Raw genomic sequence first — 15,727 nt, 5'->3', positions numbered from 1 at the left:
CTATAAGTGAGATAATGTACAGTCAATATAATGTGAACAAACCCAAAATAATACACTGAAGGACCAATAAGAGTGAAATGTTCCAAAGCCATGCAATAATTAAATGTGTATGTATTTTGTTATTTGTATATTTTGTTATAATTGTTCAATTTATTTGTTAAAATATAAATATTAGAAGAACATCTAAACTCAATCTTAACCCTCTAAGCGCAAAAGTCGCAAAATTGCGACAAGACGTCATACTTAATGAAATAGACTGCAGTTCCTAATATGGTGTAATATTTACACCATATTCATTTGTATTCCCTACCACTAGATGGCAGACATGTAGTACTTCGAATCTAGACCAAAATGACGCAATGTTCCTATTCAAAGTGTTGGAGAAAATAGCAGACAGAGTGAGCTATCGTGTCATTGATGCAGAAGCAGTTCAGTTCATAGCGTGCGAGCAAATTGTGAGAGAAAAATCACCGAATGGCTAATAAAAAGTTGTACCCTGAGGAAGTGTTTTGCAAATGTTATTCGCCGATTCTGACTCTAAAAGGGAATATTTGCCTTTTGGAAATGACGATCGGTCGTATAATGATCGTGCTTCTCCTGGTACATCTTTGTAGCGCAATGGTGCCGCCGAGCAAGGCGAGAGTATTCACAAAGCACAAACAACTGATCATTTCAACCCTCTGCCCAACGAGGATGGGGGTGGCAGGGATGAACGTGCTCGTAGTGTCCATAGGAGAGCTGTTGCTCTCTGAGCGCCACTGGCTCTGCGTTGCTGATGATCGGCCAGATTGCATCGTTTGTTCGGATCGTGCACGCTCTAAGGGCCGCCAGTACAGGTGCAGTCAGTGTGGGTAGGTCTGTGTGCTATGCCATGCAATTAGAGGTACCATACTCTCAAGAACTATAAACTGTGTCACCTAGATACCTGATTGGGCGGATAGCTGGTCAACTGATCAAAAAATAGGCACATGTATTTTACTATGGCACAGTAATATAGTAATAATTTACTACTTTCTCCGGTTTTACTGTTGATTTCCTCTTTTCCTGATCATTTGGAATGAGGATAAAAAGACCAAAAAAACATGCAAATAAGTTCAAGCATCCATTCAATATCTATTATTTCCTGAATTTTACTGATGAACTGATCAAAAAGTAGGCAACGGTTCACATGGGTTTTACTACTATATAGTAGGGATGTCAATTTTCAATCATTTCCACAATCAATCGTCGTTTAAATTAACAATCAATTAATCGTTAACCTTAATACTGCAAAATGCGTCTATTGCAGTAGCATACAGTCACCGGCATGACAGGATGTGCAAATGCCACTCAAAACGCCAGCTTCCTCACCCGAATGAAAGGGGTTCTTAGTCTAAGTAAAAGGCTAGTAGCAGGATCATAAAATGAATGGATGTGATTACGATCATTTGATAAAATGAAGAAAGCGCGCCGTAGTTACGCACGGGATCATTATACTTTGCGGGCTGTTTCATATTCTGTCACGGAGACCGCTGAATGCGCCTTTTTAAATGGTTTCATGGTGCTCGTTGTTTTATTTTAAAACATCGTCGCAATGTTTGCAATTGACATTATCGGGATTTAAAATAAAAATTATCCCAAACGCAAGTACGGCGCGTGGGGCTGTGACGTGCGGTCAGTGATCCGTTTCCAAAACCACCGGTGCTGCAACGGCAAAACACACTGTTACCCATTTGAAACATTTTAATATGAGCATTATGACACAAGTGAGGTACAAAGCTTTGTTAAGATAAATAATTGGTTAGCAGGCAGATGTTACATCGCGACCATGCTTTTGGATTCATGCCGTTCGAGCGCATACATTTAAATCAAGCCATTCGCGGCTTTGTTTTGCCAGATGGTCACGAATTTAATATTATTTATTGTTTCTTTTCCCAAATTCTCACCGTCTCACCCTCTAGATTAGCAGGTTTATTTTATTGTCGTTTTCGCATCTCTTACTGTGGTAAACATGTGGGTGAAATTAAAGATTTCGTGGCCATGAATTAAGAATTCGTTACTATGAATTGCTCCTGCATTTAAGTTCATGGGTTTTCTAGGGAACAAATGAATGAAACCTGGACAGTGGCCACAAATTAATATGTCGTAGGAACGAATTGACAAGTTGTATGAATGAATAGCCTATACGATCTGTCCCGCTCGCATGCGCGCATCCCTGTGAAAGCGAAGTGCCCGATATGCAACAATTATCTAGGGAAATTATAATTGAACATGACTTATTACTACATTTTAATACAAAAGAACTTTGTATTGTATCTGTTTAAATGTATTTTTAAAGTTTGGATCACATTAAAAGTGTAGTTTGTACATTAGTAAATTATTTTAGTGTAAGATCCAGCCCCTTCACCGTCACTCACAGACGTTTGCACGTGTTTTGTGCATGAGCTGCACGCACCCCAAAATGAAACTGCTTAATTGACCATCGATAGCTCTTATCGATTAAATCGCTTATCAACAATTAACAAACCCTCAATTAATCGTTGACATCCCTACTATATAGTATAGTAATAATTAAGTACTTTCTCCTGTTTTTTTTGTTGGTTTCCTCTTTTCTGATCATTTAGAATGAGGATAAAAAGACAAAAAAATAAAAAACATGCAAATAAGTTCAAACATCAATTCAATATCTACTATTTCCTGAATATTATGAAATTCAAGAGGGCCGCCCCTGATGACGTCATAATATGCCAATTAGATGAGTATATTTACCCCCCACATAAACTTTCGGTCATGCCCAACATTTTTCTAATTTACAGTAGATCTCTATCTTTAAGCCCTTTCAAGCCACAAGCTTTTGAAATCTTGATGTCAAAATCCAGCATTTTTTCCAAAAATCCCTGGCGCCTAAAGGGTTAAATATAGTATAAATATAGCTAGCATATAAATACTAAAACAACACACTGATGTTATTCAGCCTACTGAATATATCAGAGGATACTGATACTAAATTCTGTCACAAAAAAATTAAATAAACAAGTAAAACTAATTTCTCAGCTACGTTGAAAAACACTGTGCAAGTGTGCATATTGCAGCAATAACTCAATTACAAAGCCTGGACTACCGTGACCTGACAGACACTTCATGCTTCATGAATGGCCAAAAAATAATATGCAAATCACATTAGTCGCCTTTGCTTTCTCACATAATGGAGGAACATAGACAGAAAACACCCACACAACACTGATTTAATCTCTCTCTCTCTCTCAGACGCACGCACACACACAAGTATTAATGTACACACACAAACATTCAAACTAGAGACAATGCAAAAAATCTGAATTTCTTGGACCATTCCTCTGGCACAAAGAGGTCTTTGTAACAGGAGAATGTGGGATGAAGAGCAGCCCAGAGATGCCCTTGTTCGAGCCCTGGCCCCTGCGCATCCGCAAAAGCAGCCCACAAACACAGAGCGGAATATCAGTACATCCGCAGAGGCCTCTTGTACCACTCAATCCTGAATCAGCTCAACCTCTTGTCATCCTGCCAAATAAACTCGCTGTGTTTGCGGTTTGAATGCAGTGGTATGTGAAGATTTAGCCTTGGGGGCTGAGGAAATGGCCACCTATTCACATACCTACTTCTTCTATTCTGAGATGTTTAAGGTAGTTGTAATGGCTTTCCTGCTTTCTGTCAATAAGCTTATAAATAGTGCAGAGATGAGCACAAATCAAATAACTAGGGCTACTTTTCTATAGATCTAAACTTTGCTTAGTTGGCCACATGGTATCATGTTTATACACTACGAAGGTTTGGGGCTAGTAAGATTAAACCAAACCAACTAAAACCAAGAGATCCGTCTACTTTCACTTTTTTCAGGTTTTGGACTGCAGCCGATGCTGTTTTTAGCAACACTGAGAGAAAGGCACACTTTCGAAAAGCATTGGGAACAGGAGGAAGGTCCTTTTTTCGGTTCCTCTATTTTGAAGAGCTGTGTTTGGATTAGATCTGACAGCATTTGAGCAGGTAGAGCAGACATACTCTGAGGAGGAATGAGAGAGATGAATGTGTGCTTAGTGTATTCTTATGCAAGAGAACAAAATGTATTTTAATAAATGTCTTCACATAGCCCAGCGGGTTAAAGGATGTGCAGATAACATTTTTTAGAGGCCAAGCACAACTACCAAAACTTTCTTTTTGGTACCTGCTGATATAATACATGAAATTCAGTGCTGCTGTGTCATATTCAATACAGTTCAATGCTGTCACAGCTACCGTTTCCTTGTTATTCGCCTCCCATAGGCTACACGATTTTCTTCTGATTGAAATGATTGAACATGCCTGCACTAAACAAGCCAATAGCACTCAAGTGCACACGCAGATTTCTGCTCACACAACAGCAGAGTGCAGATTAACACTGCATTAGACTTGGTGCATTCCTAGTCTAACAGCATCAACCTTTCTCAAAACTAGGGATCAGTGTTGGGTAAGTTACTCCAAAAAAGTAATTAATTACTAGTTACTAATTACATCTTCAACAGTGTAATTAGATTACTGTACAAATTACTCTCTCCAAAAAGTATTTAATTACTTATTACTAATTATTTTCTAAATCCTATATCAACCTTGACAAATTAATTATACAAGGATAGAAATGAAATGGTTCTTTTAATTCTTTCAAATAAATAATACATAACTACATAAATTATTCTGGTCATACTTTAGATTAGGGTCCAATTCTCACTATTAACTAACTATACTGTTGCCTCAATATACTCCTAATTAGGGGTCGACCGATATGTGTTTTTCAGGGCCGATGCCGATACCGATTATTACAGACCAAGTAGACCGATAACCGATATATTGAACCGATATATATGTCTGGTGTAAAAATGAAAATGAATGTCAAAATTAAGAATAACAAGGGCTCTGACAAAAACGGCCTTCCCTAATGTTGGTTGCACTTCTTACTCTTGTCTTCCTCCATGCATCCATCTACAATAAGGGTAATCTATAAAGAGAGAGTTAAAAGTGGGGACACTGCATGCTTCATGATTAAGCCTATGAATACTAAATACTAAAGCTAAACAGCTTGGGGAAATGTAAGTATTTGGCTTCAATAATGTACATGTTAGAAATGTATGTGTAATAGCATAACCTCTCATAATTCTTCATTAATTATTTTCGGTTGACTAAATCATAACCTACAAGAGGTGACTATTCAATTCATCATCTAATGCACATCAGTTGATTAATTTAAAAAGTGCAATGTATATAATACGTGTAAATAATTTAATTGTCTTCATAGCTCCATTGTAGAAGTTGCGAAGAAGACCGCAACTATTTTAATGAAACTATAACACTAATAGCCTGTTATAGGCTCACTTGGTTCAATAGCCTATTGAAATGTCCCAATTTCCGTCATCCTAATCTTGGCCTATGTGACAGTAACTTAATCTTGGCCTATGTGACAGTATCTTAGTCTTGGCCTATGTGACAGTAATTTCCATTAGTTTTCATTTACAGAGCAGTGCAAATGAAGGCATAAAACATTAATTTAATTTATCTTTTAATCAAATGAGAGTTGAACTCTATTTTTTGGCAAACAAATGTGTTTACTATAAATTAAAACATGTAAGAAATAGCGTATTGTGTGATTGTTCTTTTAAACAAAAGTTGTAATAATTGTAGTAGCATTAGTAAATAAACCGAACTTTTATTTTGACGGGTTGCCATGAGGACCTCTTAAGTTTCTGTAGCCTATTTATGATATGACGATCGTTTTACTCAAACGAAACAGTCAAATGCTCATGAAGTAACTCTCAGAGCAGTTCTGGGGATGATGTTCATGTATTTATGTCCTCATTTAGTGACATGGCAGATGCGGAAAACACCGCGAGCGTCGCGCACTTCAGTGTGTGTGTGTGTGTGTGTGTGTGTCAAAACCGCGCGTCTGTGCCATTCACATATACAGAGACACGCCGAACATGCAGAATTCATATTTAAATAGTCTTTTTGCAGCTTAATGTTTACAGATAGTCCATATCATGAGTCGATTTAAGTGTACTGACCTACTTTTGATTAATTCATCCAAACTTTGACTAATTCCGTGACTCCGCGTTATACAGTAAATGCTATTTATATGACTGGATTCCGCGATTCCCCCTGCGTTTCCCCCATCTCGGAAACCATAAATAGATAAAATTGAGGTTTTTACAACTTCAGTGTAGTGGATTGTAATTTATTGCAACTTGAGCAACGTCTGCTGCTGTCTTTGAGAGAGAACTGATGCGTGAAGCAGCAGCACCAGTTAGCAAGCGCTTTCGGTGTGAGAGCGCCTTTAGTCTTCCACGTTGATTGGTCGGACTCCTGACTCTCAACAAATCAGATGCGCGGTGGGCGGAGACTGCTCTAGGCCACAGAGTGGTGAGTTCCGACAGGCTGCATCAGAGCCAAATAGCGCGTTTCAAAATTAAATAATTTTATCGGCACATCGGTTTTGAAAATGACCGATGCCGATTATCATAAAAATGCTTAATATCGGTGCCAATAATCGGCCAGGTCGATAATCGATCGACCCCTACTCCTAATTACTGCTTATTAATACTTAGTAAAGTAGTTGTTGACCATTAAGTTTAAGAATTGGGTAGGATTGAGGATTTAGAACAAGGTCTTCAGAATAAGACATTAATATGTGCTTTTTAAGTAATAATAAACAGCCAATGTCCCAGTAATATTCATGCTAATAACCAACTAGTTAATAGTGAGAATTGGACACTAAAGTGTTACCAATATTCTTATTACCTCACCAAAGTATTTAAAGTGAGAAGGGTACATAAAAAGCATGCATTAAGGTTGGACTTTAAATTTTGATGTTAAATCCACTATTGTATTGTATTGTGTATAAATGTTCTACAGCCTATACACAGTATTAAGGTCAATTACATAAGAAGTAACTGTAATTAAATTACAGAAAAATAAGAGTAATCCCTTACTTTACTTTTTCAAGGGAAAAATAATTAAATTACTACATAATTAAATAACCCAACACTGCTAGGGATGCATCGATCCGGTACTTAGTATCAGTATCGGCTTCGATACTGACATTTTCTGCCGGATCGGGTATTGGTCAGAAGAGACCGATCAAAATCCGATATTCTGCGTATATTAATGTGTTATTGTTAACCCCCACGAAAGCACAAAAACATTAAAAAGCACCATAAAGTCAAGTGTCAAGTCAAGTGTTCTGAAGCCGTTTCATAGTTTAATGTGAGGTACAGATGAATAATTAAGTTGTTAAATTCAAGTTCATGTAAACTTCTCTACGCTGCGGCTGTCAGTCATCCTCCATTCAGCATTTAAACTGCATGTCACATTCGGTTACGACAGTCAAAATGGTGAAACTCTCTTCAAGAGCGTTCAATAAGGGGGGGGGGAGTGGCGTGTGGCCAAGTACGATGACCCATATTCAGAATTTGTGCTCTGCATTTAACCCATCCAAGTGTACACACAGTACTGAACATACACCCGGAGCAGTGGGCAGCCAATGCTGTGGCGCCCGGGGAGCAGTTGGAGGTTCAGTGCCTTGCTCAAGGGTCTCACCTCAGTCGTGGTATTGAGGGTGGAGAGAGTGTTGGTTATTCACTCCCCTCACCTACAATCCCTGCCGGAGCTGAGACTCGAACCCACGACCTCCGGGTTACAAGTCCAACTCTCTATCCATTAGGCCACGACTGCCCACAACTGAGATAACTGAGATTTAAAACTGTTAAAAGAAAAGGATCAAACTATTGCACAGATTTAATAAACTACACAATGTCTCTTTCCTTTGTGCTTTGAACTTTTCTATGCGGAGCGCAGCGCGCTGTGACTCCGTGCTGCTTCAAGCGCATCATTCTGTGCACGGGATGCGCATAAGAGATTTGTGCCGCTCTGTATTGGAGCTTTTCTTATAATACTTTTGCGCAATGAAAGATTATTTATAGCGTTTCTTGTTCTGTCCTATGATAGGATAGAAAAAGAAAAGCTATTAATAATCTAATGTATAGCACAGTAATGGAGGCAGCAACATATGATAGGACTCATATCTATCATATGTTGCTGCCTCCATTACTGTGCTATACATTTAAAATAATGTATTTTAATTTTATAGTTTATATTTATATATATATATATATAAATACATTTACTTGTTTTCATTAATGTATTTTACCACAATACAAAGAGCAATGTGTAACATTTTACAAGATATTTTTATTTGTTCCCCACTAAATAAATGTTATTTCACTAAATGTTTAGATTTTATAAAATTGTCCTCTCTCTGATTTTTCTAGAACATCTTTTGCTGCTAAATTATCCACTAACCTAGTTTATAATAGTATTTTTGTCATAGATTATGATTAAATATTTTAAAAAATATTATCTATGATTAAATATTTTTAATCAATCATAGATTATGATTAAAAATATTTAATCATAATCTATGACAAAAATACTATTATGATTAAATATTTTTTCATTCGTTATTTCTCATTAAAATGAAGTTGTCTATATTTAGTAGATTGTGTTTAACACACAAAAGAATGACGATCAGTTCAACACACAGAGGTAGAAATTCTTCATAGATTTAAAAAAAAATGGTGCTGTTTAAGTGAACATGAAATTAAAATTATTCTTTATGCATAGTTCAATATAAATACTTTAATATTTTGTGGAAACCGTGATTTTAAAGATTTTTAATGAACAGAAATATAATTTGAAATAGCCTAGAATTATTTTGTATCATTATGAATGCCTTTACTTTCAAGTTTGATCATTAATGTGTATTAGCTGAAAAAAAAAGTATTAATTACTTTCAAAAAACAAAATCTTACTGACCTCAAAATTTTAATTCTTTATGCTTTATGTATTCGTTGACAAGATTAACAGTCAAAGTGATTCTGTTTAAGACAGACTGATCGGAAACACTGTGTGAGTTGGGTGTAACTTTCAGGTTAGGTAGGTGCCTTAACAAGGATCCGTTTTTCATTTCTTCTTCCTCTTTGTATCTGGTTGGGGCAGTGCTCTCAGTGCCCTTAAAACGCAGCAGTGTGGAGCTGTGTGGGATATGAATCACAGCTCAAATGCAACATCAGGCACTTTCACATGTTTACAATGCACCAGACCTGACCACTCATGAGAAACTACCCACACACTCCATTCAGCAGTGAATGCCATCTCACTCTGCTATGGACAGCTTTGCGGATGTACTAGTGACTGAGCAGATAAGAAATCCGAGAGGAAAATCAATGTTTCCTGGCCTTACAACAACAAGACAACTTCTGGGGAATGAAGGCAGCTAACGTGACTAGGGATGTGATGACGAATGGGATGCTTCAACTAAGGCCAGGCATCTTAACCACATTTCCATTAACAACTTGGCAATACTGAAAGCCCTTTCAGTGAGTTCAGATCTGCTTCTACTGGTATCTGACTGACCGCTGAAAATCCCATAACCAAGCACTAAGTCTTTCTGAGAAATCTATTTCATTACACCAGCCAGGCGTACAGGAGGGTGTGGGAGTACTGCATGGAAATGTCTCCAAACCAGGATGCTTTCTGCACTCTTTATTTTAGACAACGCAAAACAATATCTCTGTGGTTTACAGAAACAGTGCACCAAGCAAGTTTGAGGACCTTGACCTTAAAAATCCTGAGATAAAATAACCACATGCACAGTTTAGCATCAGTCATCTTTGAGATTTCACAACAAAGTCACCGAATATCATGGCTCTAAGAAACACCTGTGCCAAGACATGGAGGCGATATTATGCCTCGGAAAAATTGACTGCTGATGGAATAGCATACCAAATGACAAATCAAAACTTTCAAAAAAAATTAATAAATAAAATAAAAAATCTAACATGACTAAAGTCAACACACAGATGACATAAGCCTCCTGTGAAATACAATTTAATGCTGCTCCCAGAAACCATCATCATACTTCTCGTGTTGTAGATAGAGAAGTTGTTGACAGATCTGAAAAAGTGGTCAATTACATAAAGGCCAACAAATGATTCCTCAATTAAATAAATACAACAAACACTCCTCTCACCTAAGACTATAGCCCTATTCGCACAGGATTAGTATCACCTGGTGACCTGTAATCATTTGTAATAATTGCAGAGGTTGTCTGTGATCTTAATCCCGTGCAAAACAGCCATGTCTGTAATTTGTAAAGTAAAAATTCCCCCGCAAATGACCTACCATATTTTGCCAAACACCGAGGTCCTGTGATAATATTAGTCCCGTGCGAATCGGCATCTCTGTGATGGTTTGTTTCCTGTGAGCCTTTTTATCCATCTTTCGCAAAGAATGGAGCTGTGTTAGAGTGTTTGATAGTATTTAGGGTGCTGTCATATCGCTTCACCATACAATTTGCAGAAAGAGAAAGCTGTAAAGGTTTTGAGGTTAATGTGTTACAAATAAATCAAGCATAAAGCTTGAGATATTATTTTAACCTGGTGAAATGTAAATGACATGACACAGCGCACGAAACTATATTAGTTTCTTTTTTTAAATCCATCTAATTGGACCATAGAACTGGACTCTCAAAGCCTCGACATCCGGGTATCCGGGAGAAAAGTCAGTAAATTTGAGTAAAATCACAGGCTTCGCTTATCCCGTGCGAATGCACCACACGAAATTCAGACGTGTGTGTGGGGGGGGGGGGGGGGGGGGGGGGTAATTTCAAAATCACACATGGTCCCCAGATAATAACAATCCCATGCGAATAGGGCTCATGTTTCTATATTTTTTGAAGTGGGCATACATTGAGTCCCTTTCACTATTTTGCTTTATTAAATTTAAAAAAAAGCAAAGGTTTTTGCTAGAATAGATCTATTATAAATCTATTAAAACAGAGATACAAATAACATGAGCACAACTGTCATCTACCAATATTAGAGATTAAAATTTATTAACAATATCAGATATTTAGTTGGTCCATACTGGATATTTAACTGTGTGCTACTATATTTCAAAACTAGTTCAATTTAGCATGAATTTAAATGGAATCTTTCGTCAATGATTTAACCTTCCAAGAAGATTTTCTAACTACTGCCTGTGTGTGTGTGTGTGTGTGTGTGTGTGTGTGTGTGTGTGTGTGTGTGTGTGTGTGTGTGTGTGTGTGTGTGTGTGTGTTTTATATTCCGGTGGGGACTTAAACCTGAATACACACAGACTCATGGGGACTTGTGTCACGGTGGGGACCTAAATTGAGGTCCCCACGGGTACAAAAGCTTATAAATCACACAGAATTTGGTTTTTTGAAAATCTAAAAATGTCTCCTGTGAGGGCTAAGTTTAGGTGTAGGGTTGGTGTAAGGCAATAGAATATACGGTCTGTACAGTAGAAAAACCATTACGCCTATGGAGAGTCCCCACAAGGACAATGAAACGTGTGTGTGTGTGTGTGTGTGTGTGTGTCTATTTAGCCTAATTTCATTCCAAACTTTCTTCTGTGAAATATAAAATATTATATTCATAAGATGTCTCAGTACCCACCATCAGTATCATCACTATCAGTAATTTATTGGTTATCAGCTATACCATGAAAAAAGTCATTACTATCTGTAAGAATTTTCAATAGGTGCATCCTTTTTTAAAGTCATCAGAAATAAAAAGACTCAGAAATCATGTCTACTGTGGAATCTCAGAGAAGGATGAATCACATTCTAGAATGTTTACAAGCACATGATGTTCAAGAATTGCCCATTTTCTCAGTTTTGCTAAGTACCAACAGCAGAGCGCCAAGAAAAATATGCTAAGAGCCCCTCTGACATTACTATATGCGTCAACGCACTCTCTCTCTCATGCACATTATCACACACACATACTATCAGGAGATTCACACTTCCTAACTCCTGACCCTGCAAGAAACACATCCTGCTTGACCTCTGCATCACCTCACAGCACATCCCGGAAACAGTTTGTACACTGCCTCAGTCACATGACACAAAACTGCAGTCTGTTAAAAATGCAGAACATCCATTAAAGCTGAAATGGTTTGTTAGTACATACTCCAACAAAACCAGGATATTTGGCTGAGGTAGGAGAAAATTGGCATCATGAAACTTCCTTATAGGGCTTTCACTATAGAAGGCAAAGGAAGGTGTAGAGATATGAGCAGAGCACCACTAAAATAGTCTCTGCATCAAATAAACTCCAGTATATTACTGAAAGAACACCGCTGATCTAATGTCACAGCTTTGGCATTTGTTGAGGAGATGCCATGGGAGGAGCTTCATACCCTCAATATGAGGCAACATGAGGACGGCCGAACAGTTGGGGGATGAACCAGATCAGAAAAGCAGTCCGTCCTGTGCCAGCCACACAGCTGAGTGATTAGAAAACAAGAGCGCTCTAAGATTTGGCAGACTTCTAAGAGAAACAAAACCGGTTTTTCTGTGACTGAGCAAGAGACCTCGTATGGATCAGTTTCCCAAATTACCCAAAACCCATTCAAATTTATTTTGCATTTGCTCTGAATTATGTCTAATCTGAGCATTCCAGTGTTGATTCAGTCCAACACCTATGGGACTTTCAGAAAAAATGGCATTTGTGACGAGCAAAGCTTAAAGCTTTGGTTTATTTTGGGATTTTATATGACTATTTTTGTTTCATTTTATCATTTCATTTTATCCTTTTACACACCAAATTACCATTGTCTGAAAATGTTAACTAAACCTACCTTTAGGGATAGTTAGGTCACATGTTTCCAGGCAAATTATTATGTTGGTAAATAAGTGACTCAAATACTGTATGCATGGTTAAGCACGTGACATCTATCACAGAAATGAACTGTTATTTCGATCACTATGGGAAATGTCTAACGTCAATCACATGTGAGCCATTATAGAGATTACAGGAACAAACCTGGCTGCAAATCCTGGTGCGGTTCACATTGAAAGAAAATTATACAAACCTCTAAGGGCCTTAAACTGTCAAATAACACACTGTAGGTGCCATTATCACAACAGATGAGAAGTGCATGACAACAACAAAAGCTGCAGAGTCGGTGTGTCAGCGAAGAATCGTCGTGTTTTATAACGCAAAAATAAATTAAATACCCCGCATACTGAAATCTACATTCAGGTAACAATATGCCTAGAAACCCAAATATGTTCATAAGAGCTTAATTTGGCCACAAACGGGCTTAAAAACAAAAGGTGACAACATGACCGAGACAAGCAGGCCAACAATCAGCTAACGCTCAGTTCGCTAAAGTGTCACATTAACAAACCAGCTCGAGCCAGCATACAACAGACTTACCGACTAATTTGACGGCTGGGTGTGAAGTACTGAATTCAGTCGCGACTGGTATGGGTGGGTTTTACAGTTTAGTTCTCGTTCCAGTCCTCCAAAGGTCCTAACTGCGAATGAAAGAGATAAAAAGCCCTCCGTCGTGAGATTTTCTCCTCCCTTTAGCAACAGCCACAGCGCACCGCTGTCATCAAACGGGGACGCGCGCCATGCGCATGCGCAATTCAAGCTTGCGCAGACCTTTGTTTATTTCCAGAATATATACAAATATATACAATTCGTAACAAATATTAACATAAAAAGTATACAACACATATATAAATACATGTAGGGGAAAAGAACCTGAGCAGACCTGCAGCGCGTGGAATTTTTGAATGTGTTTTTGTTTTGTACATGCGATTTGTTTTCTGTATTTACGATCAACGTTTTCTTTCACCGTTATATTTATTTTTAAGATTATATTTAAAATGTGAGTATTCATTAAGTTAATTTCGCTTCATTGTAGATATTAAATATTTTGACCAGCAGGTGTCGCTACCAGCATGTCATGATTGAACAATCCGTGCTCTTTTTGGGTGCTCTTTTTTTTCAATATGCTCTTTTTGGGTGGAATGCTGTGGAGAATGTTTTGTGGGAAAACTGAGTTGTATCCTCGGTTTGTACATCGTTTAGATATGACTGCCTTTCTGTTGATGTTACAATAATAATAATAATGTTATTTTCATAATGTTTTATGAGAACTGTAGAAATGAACTTGTGCAGTTGTCCTGTGTTTTAATCTGATATGGGGATTTTCGAGGAAAACTGATAATAGATCTATTTAAATAGAAGATTTGTAATTGAAATGTAATTGAATTTTTTAAATCCTACATGTATGCAATGAACACATTATAAACTCTAGTCAAACTGTAAGCAAATGCATACAAATTAATTATAATACAAATGAATTTATTATGGACAATATCATTGCATAAAATAAAATAAAAAAGTGTACATACACTTTTTATAAAATCACCTCTTTGATTACCCCTCTAAAATCATGAACACATTAACCAAAGTACAAAATAGCATATTAGCAATTACATTTTCTTAATGTGCAATAAATTGCACCACTGTACATTTGATTAATACAGTTGGACAACAAATTTAAATACATAGATTAGTATCCTTAAAAATATTTTTTTATTTAGTGATATTTATATTTATATATTTATTCTATAACAAAAAACATTTTGTGCAATGTGATTGTAAAATTATTTCACCTAGATGATAAAACCATAAACAGATTCAGAAATTAATTTGTACTTCATCTTTTATTTTGTCACTATGTCTTAGAAATCAGCATTACACACTATTCACCTCTACATATATTTTTTTTCTTTTTTTTCTGAGAGTCCTTTTGTAGGATTTTTCTTGGAGGTCTTCAATAGTTTCATGGACATACAACACAAAATAGCACAGAAGAGAACATTCTGCTCCTTAGCTCTCTTTGCAGCTGTTCATATTGAACGACCTTATCTTGCAATCTCTGTTGATTATGGTTTCTCCCCTGATGGACCTTTTCCAACGAACGATAATGTGTGTTTGGATCACAGACCTCACTAGCATGTTGGCTTACCAATGCGAGTCTTGCTTCGCAAAGCCTTCTTGCCTTTCTGTGCAGGAGGTAGAGCAGGAGGCAATGACCCAGGAGGATGATTAAGTGCCTCATCTCTCCTCAGCATCATCTGAGCGCCGTTGCTGTTGGCGGTCTCAGCCCCCCAGCCCCCTGGTGGCTCTGAATTGGAGCGGGGCCCCAGGGACAGAGGTAGACAAGTTTTAGGGGTGATAGTGGTCATTGTGCGGTTGAGCACTCGTCTTCTAGATGTTCCCAGAGGAGGCATGCTGGGAGGTCTGTGTTTCTTGGTCTCCATGGAATCGACTGTTGTGTTTCTTGGAAGTGCAGAGGGAGTTGGGTGAGCCAGCGCTTGTATTCTCAGTAAGTTAGTTAGGCGGGTCTCCAGGCCGCAGAGCGCTTGGTCTGTGTAGCTTTGCATCTCACGGCGAAGCTGAGCAAGCTCCTCTCTCAAATTCTTCTTTAATGACTCTAAGTTCAACAATATCTCCTCCAACAAGGTTACACATATCTCTTCTCCTCTTTCCTTACTATTCTCTCCGTTTTCTGTCACCCGCTCTTCTACAGTCTCTTTCTTGGCCGCCTGATCCACTGCGTTCTTCTCAGATGAGCTGATCTCAACTATAAGTGCAGGTTCTTCTTGTTCTTTCTTGTTCTTCTCTAGTTCCTTGGTGAGTTGATTTACAACATCCAGTATGCCCATGCGCTGACCATCCAAACCGGCCTGCGCTCTGATCTGACTCCTCACCAAAGAGAAGACCGAATGGACTCTAGCCTTTTCCTTTTCTTTTTCTGTAACTGCCTCAGCTGTTTCAATCTTCTCCTCCATATCTTC

At 37.8% G+C, this 15,727-nt stretch overlaps 1 protein-coding gene across 2 annotated transcripts in view; it reads right to left on the bottom strand.

Annotated features, from left to right (window-relative positions):
- Positions 1-13,469, bottom strand: part of LOC306849735 (GTPase-activating protein and VPS9 domain-containing protein 1-like) — a 50,448-nt gene extending 36,979 nt beyond the window's left edge. Inside the window, exon 1 of one of the 2 annotated variants that reach the window (XM_079385006.1) lies at positions 13,287-13,469. The gene's annotated coding sequence lies outside the window, so the exon portion shown is untranslated. The remainder of the gene's footprint in view (positions 1-13,286) is intronic. The other variant, XM_079385007.1, reaches the window with a different exon arrangement.
- Positions 13,470-15,727: the final 2,258 nt, after the last annotated feature.

Source organism: Barbus barbus (assembly GCF_936440315.1).
Source record: "Barbus barbus genome assembly, chromosome: 29".
NCBI classification, from domain to species: Eukaryota; Metazoa; Chordata; class Actinopteri; order Cypriniformes; family Cyprinidae; genus Barbus; species Barbus barbus.
The sequence above is the reverse complement of the archived record's forward strand: the minus strand, read 5'-3'. Positions and strand labels throughout refer to the sequence as shown.